This window comes from Rana temporaria, chromosome 6 (assembly GCF_905171775.1).
Source record: "Rana temporaria chromosome 6, aRanTem1.1, whole genome shotgun sequence".
NCBI classification, from domain to species: domain Eukaryota; kingdom Metazoa; phylum Chordata; class Amphibia; order Anura; family Ranidae; genus Rana; species Rana temporaria.
This window is the reverse complement of record NC_053494.1, coordinates 163,403,598-163,424,724: the sequence shown is the minus strand read 5'-3', so window position 1 is coordinate 163,424,724 and position 21,127 is coordinate 163,403,598. Positions and strand designations below refer to the sequence as shown.

Genomic DNA, 21,127 nt, shown 5'->3' with positions numbered 1-21,127 from the left:
TGCATAGTAATGGCTTTCTTCTGACGACTCGACTATACAGCCCATCTTTCTTCAAGTGCCTCCTTATTGTGCATCTTGAAACAGCCACACCACATGTTTTCAGAGAGTCCTGTATTTCACCTGAAGTTATTTGTGGGTTTTTTTATTGCATCCTGAACAATTTTTCTGGCAGTTGTGGCTGAAATTTTAGTTGGTCTACCTGCCATTAAAGTTCATGTGCGTGTAAGGGCAGGTGTCCCAATACTTTTGGTAATGTATATAAATAAGTCCAGGGATTGTGACACTTGCGATTTATTAAAAAACAAAAATTAAATATTTGCATACAAAATAGTTGCATAATGTTCCACAACAGTTTCGGGCTATAATGCTCACGCCCTTCTTCAGGTAAGAACAAACATACAATTCCATTACATCTATTTATATAGACATTATAAACCAGGAACCAATTAGATATTAATTAAACAATTAAGTAAAGCAAGAAACCTGAATTAATTAATTCAAATTCCTAGAATGATGGTCAAATAAGATGCAGTCACCTTCCAACATCTTACAGAGAATATTCCGGTATTAACATATTACCAAGAAAGATATACAGTATCTCACAAAAGTGAGTACACCCCTCACATTTTTGTAAATATTTTATTATATCTTTTCATGTGACAACACTGAAGAAATTACACTTTGCTACAATGTAAAGTAGTGAGTGTACAGCTTGTATAACAGTGTACATTTTCTGTCCCCTCAAAATAACTCAACACACAGCCATTAATGTCTAAACCGCTGGCAACAAAAGTGAGTACACCCCTAAGTGAAAATGTCCAAATTGGGCCCAATTAGCCATTTTCCCTCCCCGGTGTCATGTGACTTGTTAGTGTTACAAGGTATCAGGTGTGAATGGGGAGCAGGTGTGCTAAATTCGGTGTTATCGCTCTCACTCTCTCATACTGGTCACTGGAAGTTCAACATGGCACCTCATGGCAAAGAACTCTCTGAGGATCTGAAAAAAGAATTGTTGCTCTACAAAAGGATGTCCTAGGCTATAAGAAGATTGCCAAGAACCTGAAACTGAGCTGCTGCACGGTGGTCAAGACCATACAACAGTTTAACAGAACAGGTTCCACTCAGAACAGGCCTCGCCATGGTCGACCAAAGAAGTTGAGTGCACATGCTCAGCGTCATATCCAGAGGTTGTCTTTGGGAAATAGACGTATGAGTGCTGCCAGCTTTGCTGCAGAGGTTGAAGGGGTGGGGGGTCAGCCTGTCATTGCTCAGACCATACACAGCACACTGCATCAAATTGGTTTGCAAGGCTGTCATTCCAGAAGGAAGCCTCTTCTAAAGATAATGCACAAGAAAGCCTGCAAACAGTTTGCTGAAGACAAGCAGACTAAGGACATGGATTACTGGAACCATGTCCTGTGGTCTGATGAGACCAAGATAAACTTATTTGGTTCAGATGGTGCCAAGCGTGTGTGGCGGCAACCAAGTGAGGAGTACAAAGACAAGTGTGTCTTGCCTACAGTCAAGCATGGTGGTGGGAGTGTCATGGTCTTCATGAGTGCTGCCGGGACTGGGGAGCTACAGTTCATTGAGGGAACCATGAATGCCAACATGTACTGTGACATCCTGAAGCAGAGCATGATCCCCTCCCTTCGGAGACTGGGCTGCAGGGCAGTATTCCATCATAATAATGACCCCAAACACACCTCTTAGACAACCACTCCCTTGCTAAAGAACCTAAGGGTAAAGATGATGGACTGGTCAAGCATGTCTCCAGATGTAAACCCTATTGAGCATCTGTGGGGCATCCTCAAACGGAAGGTGGAGGAGTGCAAGGTCTCTAACATCCACCATCTCTGTGATGTCATCATGGAGAAGTGGAAGAGGACTCCAGTGACAACCTGTGAAGCTCTGGTGAACTGCATGACCAAGAGGGTTAAAGCAGTGCTGCAAAATAATGGTGGCCACACAAAATATTGACACTTTGGGTCCAATTAGGTCATTTTCACGTTAATCTCTATATTTGTACCTCCACGTGGGTGTGTGAAATGCTTTCCTTTCATCATTGAGCTGCATTGTATACAGTTCAAATATGGATATGACCTTGGGCTGCCACATTGTCCCTTTAAATCCAAACACCTTTGAATTACACAGGATCTGAGGCTGATTAAATGCCGATAAGGCACAGAGTGAGTTTAATTACCACCTTAATCAGCCACAGAACCTGCATAATTAACCACTTAAGGACCGCCTCTTGCAGATATACGTTGGCAGAATGGCACGGCTGGGCACAAGCACGTACCTGTACGTGCTCTTTAAGTGCCCAGCCGTGGGTCGCGACCCGGTCCAAAGCTCCGTGACCCGCGGACCCGATCACCGCTGGAGTCCCGCGATTGGTCCCCGGAGCTGAAGAACGGGGAGAGCTGTGTGTAAACACAGCTTCTCCGTTCTTCACTGTGGCGCTGTCATTGATCGTGTGTTCCCTGATATAGGGAAACACGATCAATGACATCACACGTCCAGCCCCACCCCCCTACAGTTAGAAACACAGATGAGGTCACACTTAACCCCTTCAGAAGTCGCAAGCTGTCCCAGCCGGGTACCCATAGTGAATATGCCGGTGCCGGGGACTGAAAACAGCGAGTGAGACCGTCTGGGGTGAGCACACCTCTGGATCGTGGGACAGGTGAGTGTTTTCTTTTTTAAAAGTCAGCAGCTACAGTTTTTGTACCTGCTGACTTTTATTTTTTTCTAACTCCTCTTTAAGTATTGTAGTGAAGGGAAACCCAAAGGTATTTTTTTCTTTTATCCAACATTTAAACATAAACAATATCCTTTTTCTCCAAAAATAATCCATCCACATCCACTATTTAATGACCCTGTAATTAGTTTTTATTACTTAAAGTGGTTGTAAAGTAATTTTTTTAACTTTTACCTACTTATAATAAGGCTTACCTGTAGGTAAAAAAATAAATATCTCCTAAACCTTTAGGTCTGATGGATTTTTCCATCGGTTAACCGATGAAGCTGACTGATGGTCAGTCGCGCCTACACACCATTGGTTAAAAAAACGATCGTGTCAGAACGCGGACACGTAAACCACGTACGACGGCACAATAAAGGGGAAGTTCAAATCCAATGGCGCCACCCTTGGGGCTGCTTTAGCTGATTTTGTGTTAGTAAAAGACGTTTCTGACTTTTCTGTCTGTTACAGCGTGATGAATGTGCTATCTCCATAACGAAGGTTAGTTTTACCAGAAAGAGCACTCCCATCCCCTAATTTAGTCTGAGCATGCGTGGATTTTTAACCGATGGTTGTGCCTACTAACGATCGTTTTTTTTCCTATCGGTTAGGAATCCATCGGTTACATTTAAAACAAGTTGGCTTTTTTTTAACCGATGGTTAAATAACCGATGGCACCCACACACGATCGGTTTAGACCAATGAAAACGGTCCATCAGACCGTTCTCATCGGTTTAACCAATCGTGTGTACGCAGCCTTACAGTTTAGGAGATATTCCCCTCGCAATGAGCCGCTGAAGCATGCGCACAGGGGATTTTCGTCTTAAAGCGGATGTCCACCGAATTTTTTTTTATTAAAAGCCAGCAGCTACAAATACTGCAGTTGCTGACTTTTAATATTAGGACACTTACCTGTCCTGGAGTCCAGCGCCGTCCGCAGCAGAGGACGAGCGATTGCTCGTCACTCTGCTGCCCCACCGCCATCCTCGGTGAGGGAACCAGGAAGTGAAGCGCTCCGGCTTCACTACTCGATTCCCTACGGCGCATGCGCGAGTCGCGCTGCGCCGTGCTGACTGGTTCCCACTGGGAGCCAAGTGTTTCCCAGAACACAACGGGGGGGGGGGGGCACGGGATCTGATGTCCAGCCCGCAGTCTAGCCGCAGACTGTGTGGCTGGAAGTGGGTGCAACCCCCCTTCCCCCTGAAAGGTGTCAAATGTGACACCGGAGGGGGGGGGGGGTTCCGATGAGTGGAAGTTCCACTTTAGGGTGGAGCTCCGCTTTAAGGCCCGGCAGCCGCCAAAAAGAAGTCTCCCACTCGCATGCACGGGAAGGACGACATCGCGGCTCCAGCCACTCACAGCGCTGGAGCCGTGATACCCAGAAGACACGCGAAATGTCAGCTGCCACTGCGTGGACTGGGAGGGACACCGATGCCTCGTTCTAAGGTAAGTATAGTATGCAGTGCATACTAGCTCATTATGCCTTTTCCCTTACAGGTGTAAAGAAAAAAAAAGTCAGCAGGTTTACTACCGCTTTAATCATTTCTTACTTTGTTTTCTGCCTCCTTAGAACAACTTCCATAAGTTTCTGAACCGTTCCTCTCCCCCTCGCTCCTGCTTGTTTGGAATGAGTAGTCCATGTTAGTTACGGTCATGTGCTCTACTACATCCATACTACAAAGTAGATTCAGGTACATGTGTGCAAACTTGTGGCGGCGTAGCTTAGCCTGTTTAGGCTACGCCGCCGTAAGTTAGCTAGGCAAGTACATGATTCTCAATGTACTTGCCTGCTAATATACGACGGTGTAGCCTAAAGCGGGCGGGCGTAAGGGCGCCAAATTCAAATGTCTTGGAGGGGGGCGTGTTTGATGGTAATAAGGCTTGACCTCACGTTTTTTACGTTTTTTTTTAAATGCGCATGCGCCGGTCGCCTACATTTCCCAGGGTGCATTGCGGCTAAGTACGCCGCACGGGCCTATTGATTTCGACGTGGATGTAAACGACGTAAATCCCGATTCGCAGACGACTTACGCAAACAACGTAAAAAATTCGAATCTCGCGGCGGGAACGGCAGCCATACTTTAACATTGTTATTCCACCTAATAGATGGAATAACTTTAGGCCTGCTAATGCCTTACGGAAACGGCGTAAAACTACTGCGGCGGCCGGGCGTACGTTCGTGAATCGGCGTATCAACTCATTTACATATTCTACGCCGACCGCAATGGAAGCGCCACCTAGCGGCAATCCGAAATATTGCAGTCTAAGATAGGACGGCGCAAGCCGTCGTATCTTAGATATGTTTAAGCGTATCTCTGTTTGAGCATACACTTAAACATAAGTCGGCGTAGATTCTGAGTTAGGTCGGCTTATCTACTGATAAGCCGGCCTAACTCTTACTGAATCTACCTAATAGTCCACCTCAGAGAAAGTAATAGAGGGTGGCCATGTTCCTACATAATGTAAAACATTGTATAAATTGACGGCACACTATAATTAGCTGTAATAAATAAATAAAATACAGTGGGACTATGGAGAACAAGTAGCTATTTTCTAACATAAAGATGGATCACAGTAGCAAAAAAAGAAAAAGTCCTGGAGGAGGCTGAGAGTTATAGAGGGTCCTTCTGTGAGGTCAGAGTGTATACACTTTTTAAGGCTGATAAGCTGCAATACATAACATTTACATTTTTGGCTTTAGATCCACCACTAACCCTGAATAAGCATGCAGCAAAGGACAGAATATCAGGGTCAAAAAGCAAGGCAGCCAGGCAACTAGCATTTTCATGAGCAGATCAGCAATCCTCACACATTTCAGTACAGGTTCTCTTTACTATGCCGCTGCAGCACTGTCAGATCTCACCCCATGTACAGTACAGTAATAAGTCATCTGTCCCACTGCCAACACACTGAGCGACTGGCATCCACTGCCACTCTGCCAGCACTACAAACTGAAGGGGTTAAACGTCTCCACCGGATGCAGATCAATACTGAAGATCTATCTATAAATATAACATTCCGGCAAGTGCAGATGGAGGAGGGGAGAGGGGAGAATACCGGCACGGTCCCGGCTGCTCCCCCAGAATTGTCTCCGCAGATGACATGGCAGAGGTGACAGCCGCATCCCAAAGCCACACCCATCCAGCACACCAGCAGGGACCCCTGGGGGCCACACACTCACTGCCTGCTTGTCACTTACTGGCACTGCGGAAGGTGCTGCTGAGGACTTCTCCCAGATGTGTCTCTCTGACTGTCCCGGCAGCGATCTCTTGTTTTCCAGACTTCTCTCTGAGTTCAGAAGAAAAAAAAATCTGACTTCCCCTCAGTCCGGAAACATTGAAGTGATGCAACAGTTCCCACATGTGGCTGCTGGAGATCTGACTGCTCTGTGCAATGTACTGCTATTATATGTATACAACAACTGCCACTGTGCAATGTACTGCTATTATATGTATACAACTGCCACTGTGCAATGTACTGCTATTATATGTATACAACAACTGCCACTGTACAATGTACTGCTATTATATGTATACAACTGCCACTGTACAATGTACTGCTATTATATGTATACAACTGCCACTGTGCAATGTACTGCTATTATATGTATACAACTGCCACTGTGCAATGTACTGCTATTATATGTATACAACTGCCACTGTACTGCTATTATATGTATACAACTGCCACTGTACAGCTATTATATGTATACAACTGCCACTGTGCAATGTACTGCTATTATATGTATACAACTGCCACTGTACAGCTATTATATGTATACAACTGCCACTGTGCAATGTACTGCTATTATATGTATACAACATACAGCCAGTGTACAATGTATCATTTTTATATTTCTACAGAAGATACTGCCACAGCTCTGTACAATGTATCATTATTATTTTATTATATTTATACAGAGGAATGATGCTACTGCTCTGTACAATGTATTATTATTATTATTATTATTATTAGTATTAGTATTATTGTATTTATACAGAGGAAACCTGCAACTGATCTGTACAATGTATTTTTATAATATTTACACAGACTACTGTCACTGTCCTGTACAATGTGTTATTATATTTGTACAGAGGAATATTGTCACTGCTCTGTATAGTGTATTATTATTATATTTATACAAAATACTGGCACTGCTCTGTATGGTGTATTATTATTATATTTATACATAATACTGGTACTGCTATGGTGTAATATTATTATATTTATACAGAAGAATACTGACACTGCTCTGTACAATGTATTATTATTATTATTATTATTATTATTATTATTATAATTATAATTATTATTAATATTCAGGAGATTACTGTGACTTCTCTGCACATTGTATTATTATTATTATTATTATTATTATTATTATTATTCAGAAGAATACTACTTCTGCTCTGCACAGAGTAATATTATTATTATTATTATTATTTTATATTTATTATTAATAATATTTTTATACAGAAGAATACTGCCACTGCTCTGTACAATATATTATTGGTATATATTTATACAAAATACTGCTACTGCTCTGTATGGTGTAATAATAATATACTGTATATTTATACAGAAGAATACTGCCACTGCAGTTTACAGTGTTTAATTATTTTTATTATTATTCATAATAATAATAATAATATTATATAGATGCATACTGCCATCGCTCTGCACAATGTATTTTTATTATATAGAAGCATACCAACACTGCTCTGTACAGTGTATTATTATTATTATTATTATTGTTATTATTATTATTATTATTATTCAGAAGAATACTGCCACTTCTCTGCACATTTTTTAATTTATATTATTATTATTATTCACAAGGATACTACTTCTGCTCTACACAGAGTAATATTATTATTTTATATCATTATTATTAATATTATTATACAGAAGAATACTGCCACTGCTCTGTAAAATGTATTATTAGTATATATTTATATAATATACTGCTAGTGCTCTGTATGGTGTAATATTAATATACTGTATATTTATACAGAAGAATACTGCCACTGCTGTGTGCAGTGTATTATTATTTTTATTATTAGTATTATTATTATTAATAATAATAATAATATACAGAAGAATACTGCCACTGCTCTGCACAGTGTATTTTTATTATATAGACGCATACCAACACTGCTCTGTACAGTGTATTATTATTCAGAATAATACTGCTACTTCTCTGCACATTTCTTTTATTTTTATTATTATTTTTGTTCACAAGAATACTATGCGCGCGCCCCCTAGTGGTTCGGGAAGGCGAAGACGTCATATGACGTCCTCCCAGAACGAGAGCCTTATCATCCCGCCGTCATATGACAGCGGCCTGTTGGCTAGTGGTTAAACACCATCTCCTCCACTCCTCTTCCTCTTTCTGTTGGGGTACCCCAAGGCTCCGTCCTTGGGCCCCTCCTATTCTCTCTCTATATCTCTTCCCTGAGCCAGTTGATAACTTCCCATGGCTTCAAATACCACCTCTTTGCCGACGACACCTAACTCCACCTCTCAACTCCTCAACCCACCCCACCTGTATCACAAACGTACTGACTGACATATCAGTATGGATCTCACGCCTCTTCCACGAGCTAGTAATATTTCCTCCTCCCCGATCCTCTCCCCAGGACTTTACCATTGAGATCAACTGTGCAATGGTAAAGTCCTGGGGGGATTACACATGCCAAGGTGCTGGGTGTAATCCTGGACTCCAACCTCTCCTTCAGCCCCCACATCCAATTACTGGCTGAATCTTGTTGCCATAACCTCCGCAACATTTCCAGAACTTGCCCCTTCCTGACTAACAACACTACAAAACAACGTATTCACTCTTTGGTTATTTCCTGCCTTGACTACTGCAACTCCCTCCTCACTGGCCCACACAGGCTATCCCTCCTTCATTCTATTATGAATGCTGCTGCTAGACTAATACATCATACTAACCAGTCTGTGACTGCTACTCCCCTCTGCCAATCTCCTCACTGACTTTCCCCACCCCATTGTATTACAATTCAAAATACTAACTTCAACATATAAGGCCATCCACAACTAAATCACCAGCTAACCTCAGATATTTCCCAAATCGTCCTCTCTGCCCCTCCCAGGACTGCATGCTCTCTAGCTCCCTTGTTACCTCCTCCCATGCTCGCCTCCAGGACTTCTCCAGAGCATTTACCATCCTCTGGAACTCCCTGCCCCAGTATGTACAGTCAGTTCCTACCCTGTCCACCTTTAGGCGATCCTTGAAAACTAATTTATTCAGGGAAGCCTATCCCACACCCACCTAAGAACTGTACTTAAGTCACCTTCATCAGATCATTCCCTGCAGCTATTACCTTTTGTACCACCTTCCCTTCCTTTAGATCAGGGGTGTCCAAACTTTTTTCAAAGAGGGCCACATTTGATGAAGTGAACATGCTCGAGGGACGACTATTTGGCCTGACATTCTTTGAACCATTAAAATTTGATCCAAGTGTGTTCGTGCGCACACTAATACACTGCCCAACAAGAATTCTCTTGCCTTTGTAGCTGTGTGTGGTGAAGAGATGAGCTTGGGCGTGTTATTTGGATATACTGTATATATCTCTTTTGTGGCCCCAACAAATCCCGAGCGTCGCTCAGGACTAAGGGTGAGCTTGGGCGTGTTATTTGGATATACCGTATTTATCAGCGTATAACACGCACAGGCTTACCATTGCCATGAATGCAGCCTTACCATTGCTATCAGTGCAGCCTGATCGATGCCCATCTGCAGCCTCGGAGGGGACAGGAAGGCGGGAGGGACAAGTGCCCGTCAGATTACAAACAGGAGAATTTCTTGTTTACTCGTGGCCTCTTTAATACAAAGTCCCGCCTCCTATGATAAACAGAACAGTAATCCAATGGCATCCCAGGAAACGGGACTTCCTATTACAGACGCCGCCGAGTAAATGTCTCTTCATGTAATCCGACGGCGCACTTCCTGTCCCCTTTGAGGCAGCTCCGATAAATACGGTATATATGTTTTGTGGCCCCCAGGGCACAGGGCACATGTGAGGCTGCAATGGCTATATATATATATATATCCAATTCCTGGGGGGGGGGCAAATAAATCATCAGGGGGGCCGCAATTGGCCCCTGGGCCAGACTTTGGCCATGCCTGCTTTAGATTGTAAGCTCTATGAGCAGGGCCCTCCTATGCTTTCTGTATTGAAGTATATTGTAATTGTACTGTCCCCCTTTATATTGTAAAGCACTTTGTAAAATGTTGGCACTATATCCTGTATAGCAACAATAATAATAAAAATAATTCATACATAACCTACGAATAATTATATACAGGGAGTGCAGAATTATTAGGCAAGTTGTATTTTTGAGGATTAATTTTATTATTGAACAACAACCATGTTCTCAATGAACCCAAAAAACTCATTAATATCAAAGCTGAATATTTTTGGAAGTAGTTTTTAGTTTGTTTTTAGTTTTAGCTATTTTAGGGGGATATCTGTGTGTGCAGGTGACTATTACTGTGCATAATTATTAGCCAACTTAACAAAAAAAAAATATATACCCATTTCAATTATTTATTTTTACCAATGAAACCAATATAACATCTCAACATTCACAAATATACATTTCTGACATTCAAAAACAAAACAAAAACAAATCAGTGACCAATATAGCCACCTTTCTTTGCAAGGACACTCAAAAGCCTGCCATCCATGGATTCTGTCAGTGTTTTGATCTGTTCACCATCAACATTGCGTGCAGCAGCAACCACAGCCTCCCAGACACTGTTCAGAGAGGTGTACTGTTTTCCCTCCTTGTAAATCTCACATTTGATGATGGACCACAGGTTCTCAATGGGGTTCAGATCAGGTGAACAAGGAGGCCATGTCATTAGCTTTTCTTCTTTTATACCCTTTCTTGCCAGCCACGCTGTGGAGTACTTGGACGCGTGTGATGGAGCATTGTCCTGCATGAAAATCATGTTTTTCTTGAAGGATGCAGACTTCTTCCTGTACCACTGCTTGAAGAAGGTGTCTTCCAGAAACTGGCAGTAGGACTGGGAGTTGAGCTTGACTCCATCCTCAACCCGAAAAGGCCCCACAAGCTCATCTTTGATGATACCAGCCCAAACCAGTACTCCACCTCCACCTTGCTGGCGTCTGAGTCGGACTGGAGCTCTCTGCCCTTTACCAATCCAGCCACGGGCCCATCCATCTGGCCCATCAAGACTCACTCTCATTTCATCAGTCCATAAAACCTTAGAAAAATCATTCTTGAGATATTTCTTGGCCCAGTCTTGACGTTTCAGCTTGTGTCTTGTTCAGTGGTGGTCGTCTTTCAGTCTTTCTTACCTTGGCCATGTCTCTGAGTATTGCACACCTTGTGCTTTTGGGCACTCCAGTGATGTTGCAGCTCTGAAATATGGCCAAACTGGTGGCAAGTGGCATCTTGGCAGCTGCACGCTCGACTTTTCTCAGTTCATGGGCAGTTATTTTGCGCCTTGGTTTTTCCACACGCTTCTTGCGACCCTGTTGACTATTTTGAATGAAACGCTTGATTGTTCGATGATCACGCTTCAGAAGCTTTGCAATTTTAAGAGTGCTGCATCCCTCTGCAATATATCTCACTATTTTTGACTTTTCTGAGCCTGTCAAGTCCTTCTTTTGACCCATTTTGCCAAAGGAAAGGAAGTTGCCTAATAATGATGCACACCTGATATAGGGTGTTGATGTCATTAGACCACACACCTTCTCATTACAGAGATGAACATCACCTAATATGCTTAATTGGTAGTAGGCTTTCGAGCCTATACAGCTTGGAGTAAGACAACATGCATAAAGAGGATGATGTGGTCAAAATACTCATTTGCCTAATAATTCTGCACTCCCTGTATACAGCTTAGAGTGCATTGGAGTGAACAAGAAAATATGATATAAGAAAAAATAAAGGAATAAGGAATGTGGTGTACTTTGTGTATTTAGAATTCCAGGGCAGCTCAATATGACAAACTTATTTTCCCTGATAATAATGAATTTATACATAATTTAATTTTTCATTTTCAGAAAAGAATCACAGACAGTGAGAATTGTGTTTCCTTGTATTAGTGAACCCTGGAAAAATGTCCCCTTACACTGGTAGTCCCCTTACATTGATGGTAAGTGAAGAGACCCCTTACATTGATGGTAAGTGGAGGGCCCCTTTATATTAGTGGTCAGTGAAGAGCCCCCCTTACTTTGGTGGTCAGTGGAGTGCCCCCTAAATTGGTGGTCAGTCAAGAACCTCCTTACAATGGTGGTCAGTGGAGCGCCCCTTATATTGGTGGTCAGTGAAGTTCCCCCTTATATTGGTAATCAGTGTAGTGACCTCTTATAGGTCATCAATGAAGTGCCCTATTACATTGGTAGTGAGTGAAGTGCCCCCTTATACTGGAGATAAGTGAAACGTCTCCTTACATTGGTAGTAAGTGAAATCCTCCCTTACATTGGTAGTCGATTGCGAAGGGCTCCTTTGGATCGGTGGTCAATGGGGAAAGGGCAATCTTATATTCATGGTCATTGGCAAAAGGCACTCTTACACTGGTGGTCATTGAGAACAGGCCAACCTTACACTGGTGGTTACATTATATCACGTGTTGTTGTGCATTGCATTAAGTTAGCCCTTATATTATGAATGCCGATGCAACAGATCAGAAAACATGACCCTATTTAGGGAACCTTTGCTCACAAGAATGCACAGATGTGAAGTGAACCATCTGTATGTTAAGTTTGATGTATTGATAAAAATGCTGCAGGTCTGTCAAAACCTTTAGCTTTGGTGCATGGCAGCCCATTCAAAACGTGTGTTTTACCATTATACAGCTAAAGGACCAGACCCCTTTTTACGATTCGGCACTGCGTCGCTTTAACTGACAATTGCGTGGTCGTGCGACCCATGGCTGGGTTCTTAAAGGGGACGTGCCTTGTGCCCAGCCGTGCCATTCTGTCGACGTATATCGGCGTGCGGCGGTCCTTAAGTGGTTAATGAGCCCTCAAAGCCCTGGGATACATTCACACTGGCCAGTTTATGCCATTGCATTTTAGGCCAGTGCAAATTATAATGGGAGGGATTGGAGATTCCTGCTGCAGCTATAATGATGTGATGCTGGCAGCCGCAGCTATTTACTGCTGTCCACACAGCCAGCGATCACTGCAGTTTGGATCCTAAAACATATAGAAAAAAGGGGGGGACCACCCGAAGGTGTTTGGGACTTTAAATGAGAATACCTCTGTGATGTATCTCCATCCTTGTGTCTGGACTTTATATGAGATTACATCCATACTATATCTCCATCCCATATGCGGAAAATTGCAACAAAGGGAGTTTGGGACTTTAAATGAAACAGTGGGCTGAATGGGGACAAAGTAATGAAACAAACCATAGATGAAATGTTCATGTATTGAGAAAGTAGAATATTTGGTAGAAACAAATAACTTGTACAAAAGTACAGAACATACATTTCATACATAATACAATAGTTGTTATAAAAATACATTGAATAAATAACAGTTGATGACAACATATATAACCACATAGAGGTTGAGCATAACCATGCAATAGGTGAAGTATAAAATGTAAATAGATCATAAAGTACTGGTTGATCAGAATGGGTCCCATAAACGCGTATAGCTACATCTTTGTAAGCCCGACGCGGCGTTTCGTGTATATGAAAAACACTCATCAGGGGCGGATGTAGTGGGATATCTGGAATACAGATTTGATTAGTGATCAAGGTATTAAAAATTGGATCCACCAAAAAAGAGGTAGTAAGTCAGTTCTGATTACTTATATAGTATGCCAAAGTGGTAATGTTAATACAGTTAAGACCAAACATATGCCCGTCCCGGGACAGAGGTGGCAGACCAGCAGGCAAACAGCAGAGCGCATAAAGTATCCTTTCCCAGACAGCACAGCAACCATGGGTAAAATAAAATTATAGTGTATCCTCAAAGTACAGGTAGGTATCTGTAATGAATGAATGAATAGGTCCATCAAACAGTGACCCACATGGTAGGGGGATAAGGGCATAACAAATACATAGAAATTAACAAAGGATACCTGGAATGCGAGTAGGATGGCCACAGCTAGTGACTGCTGTAAGGCCTGCATAGAAAATGGCCACTGGCTGAATAGCTGGGAAGGTGCTTAAATACGTCCAGCAAATGCACCAGACTGCCCCCAACGTCACGTCAGCTGGACAGTGTGGGGACGGGGCCCTCAATCAGACGGCACAATTGCCTGTACTGAAGAGATGCTACACACACCCACTTGATCAGCTGTGATGGATACTAGCCATACAACAGGGCGATGCCCAATAAGGACATCATCCGGATGGCACGTAACGCCGATGCACTGACGGAAACCGCCCGTACCCCCAAAGGGGAGGAAGGGAAGCACAGTGAGTGCATCGCAATCCCGGGATGCAGACAAAAAAAAAAAAAAAGGTCTAAACAGTGCGTGATGTTTGCAAGCAGCTAAGTGGTGTGTTCAGCAACTGAATGGCAAATTAAACCATAATTAAAGTATGCCGTTTGTGTGGACAGATTATGCACACTTAGCACGGACAGCCCCATATAAGGCTGGCAGGGGAACAGCTGCTGACCACTGTTTCCATCCCTGGTACGATAAGAAAAAAGGGGGGGACCACCTGAAGGTGTTTGGGACTTTAAATGAGAATACCTCTGTGATGTATCTCCATCCTTGTGTCTGGACTTTATATGAGATTACATCCATACTATATCTCCATCCCATATGCGGAACATTGCAACAAAGGGAGTTTGGTCTTAACTGTATTTACATTACCACTTTGGCATACTATGTAAGTAATCAGAACTGACTTACTACCTCTTTTTTGGTGGATCCAATTTTTAATACCTTGATCACTAATCAAATCTGTTTTCCAGATATCCCACTACATCCGCCCCTGATGAGTGTTTTTCATATACACGAAACGCCGCGTCGGGCTTACAAAGATGTAGCTATACGCGTTTATGGGACCCATTCTGATCAACCAGTACTTCTATGATCTATTTACATTTTATACTTCACCTATTGCATGGTTATGCTCAACCTCTATGTGGTTATATATGTTGTCATCAACTGTTATTTATTCAATGTATTTTTATACCAACTATTGTATTATGTATGAAATGTATGTTCTGTACTTTTGTACAAGTTATTTGTTTCTACCAAATATTCTATTTTCTCAATACATGAACATTTCATCTATGGTTTGTTTCATTACTTTGTCCCCATTCAGCCCACTGTTTCATTTAAAGTCCCAAACTCCCTTTGTTGCAATTTTCTAAAACATATAGATTACAGATGTATGAGCCAAGACAAACTGCTGTTATGAGTAACCCGTCCCCTTCCTAGCTGTTATCAGATCAACCGTGGAGAGGGGGGGTGATCTCTTATCTAGACTTAGAAAGCACTGACCAATATTGGAACCGTCCTCTCCGCTCCTCCCAAGACCTCCTGTTGTTCTCTAGCTCTCTTGCTCTTGTTACCTTCTCCCATGCTCACCTCCAGGACTTCTCCAGAGCCTCTCCCATCCTCTGGAACTCCCTGCCCCAGTATGTCTGGTCAGCCCCTACACTGTCCACCTTTAGGTGATCCCTGAAAACTCACCTTTTCAAGGAAGCGTAGCCCACCTCCACCGAAAAACTATACCCGAGCCACCTCCATCAGATCACCCCCCCCCCCCCCTCGCAGCTCTTACCTTTTGTACCACCTCCCTCTCCCTCTAGATTGGAAGCTCAACGAGCAGGATCCTCCTGTTCCTTCTGTATTAAATTGTATTGCAATTGTACTGTCCCCCCTCTACATTGTAAAGTGCTTCACAAACTGTTGGCACTATATAAATCCTGTATAATAATAGGACAGAGTACTACATGTTCTTTGTCCAATAGGAGACAGAACGGTAAGAACAAGAAAATGATGACAGGTCTTCTATAAGGTAAGTATTAAAGCCTATTCATCATCCCCTATGCTAAATCATTGAAACTTTGCAGTAGGGGGTGGGGAGGGGAATTCAGCTTTAAGTGAAATATTTATTCTTTCATTAATATAAGAATTTAAAAAGTGGCTGAAATTCATGACAGTAACATTTCCCAAATGAAACTGTGGTAAAATGAAAAAATGTTACAACAAAAGCTACACCACATGTTATTGGATCCAAAGTCTGCTACCATTCTAGCCTGTGGTATGCTCTGAAATGTAAGAAATAAAGTTCTAATTAATATTCTGGTACTGAGAGCAATGACAATAACCAATCGCAGATCACACTTCATTTCCCAGGATACAGTGAAATGTCAGGCTTGATTTGTGATCAGATGCTGTGTGATTCACAGCTATTATATGAAGTTTCTGCATCTAAAAATAAGAACTAAAAAGCCCTGCTATGATTAATAGAACAAACTTCCCATAATGTTTAATGACACATTTTTGGGTTCAATCAAATACTGTCCTAAGCAATTTTCAAAGTTCCTAAGGATTTGTAAGGTAATGGATCTGACAGATATTTGATGACTATATTCAAGCAGTAGTCAACTCTTCTACATGTTGGCCCGGATTCAGATACAAGTTACGACGGCGTATCTCTGAATACGCAGTCGTAACTCCGAGTGTGCGGCGTCGTATCTATGCGCCTGATTCTTAGAATCAGTTACACATAGATTTCCCTAAGATCCGACCGGCGTAAGTCTCTTACGCCGTCGTATCTTAGTTGCATATTTACGCTGGACGCTAGGTGGCGCTTCCGTAGATTTACGCAAGGAATATGCAAATTAGGTAGATACGCCCGGCGCATTTTTTTATGTCGTTTACGTAAGGCTTTTTCCAGCGTAAAGTTACCCCTCATAAAGCAGGGGTAAGTCATGTTAGGTATGGACATCGGAAACGTACGAACAGCGTCGTATTTTACGTCGTTTGCGTAAGTCGTTCGCGAATAGGGCTGTACGTAAGTTACGTTCACGTCTAAAGCATTGACAGTTTGCGGCGTAATTTGGAGCATGCGCACTTGGAAATGTTCACAAACGGCGCATGCGCCGTTCGTAAGAAACGTCAATTACGTTGGGTCACAAGTAATTTAAATAAAACACGCCCACATCATCCACATTTGAATTAGGCGTTCTTACGTCGACACATTTACACTACACCGCTGTAACTTAGGGCGCAAGTTCTTTCTGAATACGGAACTTGCGCCCTAAGTTACGGGGGCGTAGTGTATCTGAGATACGCTACGCCTGCCGATAGATACCATAATGTATCTGAATCCGGGCCGTTATTTTTAATTGGGACCCAGCAGGTTTTTACCATAATGTGCACCACATATTATGACAGTTACCTTACAAACGGAGTCCTCCAGCACTGAGCTGTCGCTGCTCCTGGCACCTCCATTTTCTTTAGTCTTCAAACTTTTATGGCTGTTTAAATGGCCCAGGCCACGGTGACATCACTGCTGTGCATGCACATGGAAGTCACTATCACTATCAGTGTGCCCTGACTGCAGAGGGTACTGCACATGCCCAGTGACGTACAGTGCCTTAAAAAAGTATTCATACCCCTTGAAATTTTCCACATGTTGTCATGTTACCCTCAAGATATAGACCAACACAAAGTGGCACATAATTGTGAAATGGAAGGAAAATGATAAGTGGTTTTCATATTTTTTTTACAAATAAATATCTGAAATGTGTGGCATGCATTTGTATTCAGACCCCTTTACTCTGATACCCCTAGCAAACATTTAGTGGAACTAATTGCCTTCAGAAGTCACATAATTTGTAAATAGAGTCCACATACAGTATGTGTAATTTAATATCAGTATAAATACAGTTTTTCTGTGAAGCCCTCAGGGGTTTGTTGGAGAACCTTAGTGAACCAACAGCATCATGAAGGCCAAGGAACACACCAGGCAGGTCAGGGATAAAGTTGCAGGTCAGGGATAAAGTTGCAGGTCAGGGATAAAGGTTAAGCAGGGTTAGATTATAAAAAAATATCTCAAGCTTTGAACATCTCACAGAGCTCTGTTCAATCCATCATCCGAAAATGGAAAGAGTATGGCACAACTGCAAACCTACCAAGACATGGCCGTCCACCTAAACTGACAGGCCGAAAAGGACAACATTAATCAGAGAAGCAGTCAAGAAGCCCATGGTAATACCGGATGACATCCACAGTCAGGTGGGAGAATCTGTCCACAGGACAACTATTAGTCGTGCTCTCCACAAATCTGGCCTTTATGGAAGAGTGACAAGAAGAAAGCCATTGTTGAAAGAAAGCCATAAGAAGTCTCATTTGCTGTTTGCGAGAAGCCATGTGGGGGACACGGCAAACATGTGGAAGAAGGTGCTCTGGTCAGCTTCTTGGCCTAAAATCAAAACGCTACGTGTGACAGAAAACTAACACTGCACATCACCCTGAACACACCATCCTCCCCGTAAAACATGGTGGTGGCAGCATCATGTGGTGGGGATGCTTTTCTTCAGCAGGGACAGGGAAGCTGATCAGAGAAATACTTGAGACTGGGGTTCACCTTCCAGCAGGACAACGACCCTAAATATAGAAGCTCTCCATCCAATCGGACAGAGCTTGAGCTATTCGGCAAAGAAGAATGGGCAAAAATGTCACTCTCTAGATGTGCAAAGCTGGTAGACACATCCCCAAAAGACTTGCAGTAAAAGGTGGTTCTACAAAAGTATTGACTTGGGGGAGGGGGGGGGGGGTTTAGAATATAAATGCACCCACACTTTTCACATATTTATTTGTAAAAAATGTTGAAAACCAATTATCATTTTATTTTTTTTCCACCTCACAATTACCTTATGTGCCATTTTGTGTTGGTCTATCACATACAAACCAAATAAAATACATTAATGTTTTTGGTTATAACATGCTAAAACATGGAACATTTCAAGGGGTATGAATATCCCAAACCCTTTTTAGGACAATAACTTGCATATCAGTCTTTAAAAATCGCACTTTTGATTTCTGACGTTCGAGTCCCATAGACTTTAACGGGGTTCGAAAGTTTGTTCGAACTTTCGGTCCGTTCGCATGTTCTGGTGCGAACCGCACCCGGGGGGGGGGGGGGGGGGTTCGGCTCATCCCTACCCATTGACAAACTGTGGAATGACTTGAAGACTAAAGTCTATAAATGGTCACCATCAAATTTAACTGAACTTGAGCAGTTCTGCAGAGAAGAGTGGGCAAATATTGCAAAGTCTAGATGTGCAAAGTTAGTAGAGACATATCCCAATTGACTAAGGTTGTAATTAAAGCAAAAGGTTGTTCAACAAAATACTGACACAAGGGGGTGATCCTTTTTCCAACTTTTTTTTAATGACATGTTGGTGTCATATCTTTCACCTGGATGTTATAAGTTGCAGCTGGATACAACATTTCAGGCTGTAAAGCAACAACATGTGATTATAATAAAGGGGGGTGATTCTTTTCTATACCCACTGTACATCAGGAGTGGGGAATGGTTCTACCAGGCATGATGTTGTGACTACTATTTTTCTTTTGGGCCTGAATTGCCAACCAGGCAGGTCTGAAATTAGCTTTGCTAGCTAAGTTTGTACTGCCTCGTTCTACTCAATTCAATTGAGCAGACAGGAGGCATATAAATTACTTATCACCCCCCCCCCCCAGGCTAAATGAGCATTGAATAGAGGATAGATTACACCACAACAGAAAGTGATGGAAACTAGAAATGTTATGGTTGTCACTGGAATTCGAATAGAGGTGACATCCTTCAATGGGGACACCTGTTCTAGTATCTAAGAGGGGATTTCCCTTCATTTTGAGGATTTCTTCTCGGCTTCCTGTTATGTCTGCAGGACAGAAATTTAGTGGAAATCTCCACACCAGGGAACAGACAGCAAAAAATAAAAGTGGGCATAATAATGACAGAACCTTTTTTTTGTTAAAGTAGTCTTTATTGAGATTTTATAATTGGAACAAAAATAACAATAAACAAACAAGTTCACCGTTGAAAAGGTAGTACACATGCAATATTTAAACATTGGTAATTATTCCGTAAATTATAAGATGGTATGTCATACTGACGATGGAATCGTAAACTCAATAAGAAGTGCAAGAAAGGAAGGAAGGGACAAGGAGGGGGAAGACAGGACAGGAAAAAGGGAAAAGATGACAGAACCTTTTTAACAAGAAGAAAACCGGTACTTTTTATTAATAGCATATTCCGTCTATTGTCAAAAATGTATAATTGTTCCCATATTGCAAAAAAAAAAGAAAAAAGTAAATTTAGTAATTTTGGGGGCTGCAAAACATTGCAACTGTGATCAGTGGTTTTCGGATGCACTGCACAGGCTCCTGCAGGCTATTCCTCCAGTCCCAAGTCATACAGAGGCAATTTGCTACTAGTGCTGTGACATTACCATACTCGTGCTTCATTGAAATCTACAAGTCCCTCTGTCATGGTGGTAGATGGAACTTATAGTGTTCTGCTCACAGATGTGAGTGAACGGATCTGTGAATGGATGATGCAGTTGTGTGTGAGGACGTTGTGTGTGAGGACAGGTTGCAGTTGGGTGGTGGTGTGAGGGTAGGGGGCAGTGGAATGGCACCATATTATATGTTACAGCGTAAATATTGGTGTAACATGAATTAGGTCAGAAGGATGTAACTGGCCTTTAACTAGCTACATTTTTAAAGTGGAGCTCCAGGCTCCTTCAGAAAAAATAAAAGTATTAGGACACTTAGCTGTCCACAAATCCAGCGCTGACTTCACCAGAGCCGATTTTTAAATCAACTCTTGGGTGGTGCTGCTGCTGCTGCTGCCATCTCTTACAGGTTCACAGCCGGTTCCCTACTGCACATGTGCGAAGCGTGCTGTTCTTTGTAAATGGCCTGGCGGCGGAAGGAAGGAGGAGGGGGGCAAACTTCCTGCTGAGTCTAAACCAGGTACCTGCTCACCCCTTAAAGGTGCCAAATGTGGCAGTGGAGGGGGAAAAGAGGCAAACAAGCGGAGCTTCCTATTTTGGGTGGAGCTCCGCTTTAAGCTGTGTGGCAATCACTGTAATTCCAAAATTTCAATTTTTCTCTCCATGACAAAAAAACAAACAAAAAACAACTGAAATAATTCAAGTTAAAGTATAACTAAATGGGGGGTTTTGGATAGAGTGCAGAGTGATTAGAATGCCTGTCAGTTTTTATTGCTGTCTTTGCCCCATTAGGGAGATTCACCCTCTCTATTTCTCCTGTTTATAATTATCATTGAAAGTGAAAGTAAAAGAAAATCCCAAATTTTTTGTTGTCCCCACAAAAGTAATAGTGGGAAACCTTTGAATAGGGACACTAGTTCTAGTGACCTGGGGC

The 21,127-nt window shown here is 42.3% G+C and overlaps 1 protein-coding gene across 1 annotated transcript in view; it reads right to left on the bottom strand.

Annotated features, from left to right (window-relative positions):
• Positions 1-6,110, bottom strand: part of WIPF1 (WAS/WASL interacting protein family member 1) — a 110,358-nt gene extending 104,248 nt beyond the window's left edge. Inside the window, exon 1 of the mRNA XM_040357716.1 lies at positions 5,943-6,110. The gene's annotated coding sequence lies outside the window, so the exon portion shown is untranslated. The remainder of the gene's footprint in view (positions 1-5,942) is intronic.
• Positions 6,111-21,127: the final 15,017 nt, after the last annotated feature.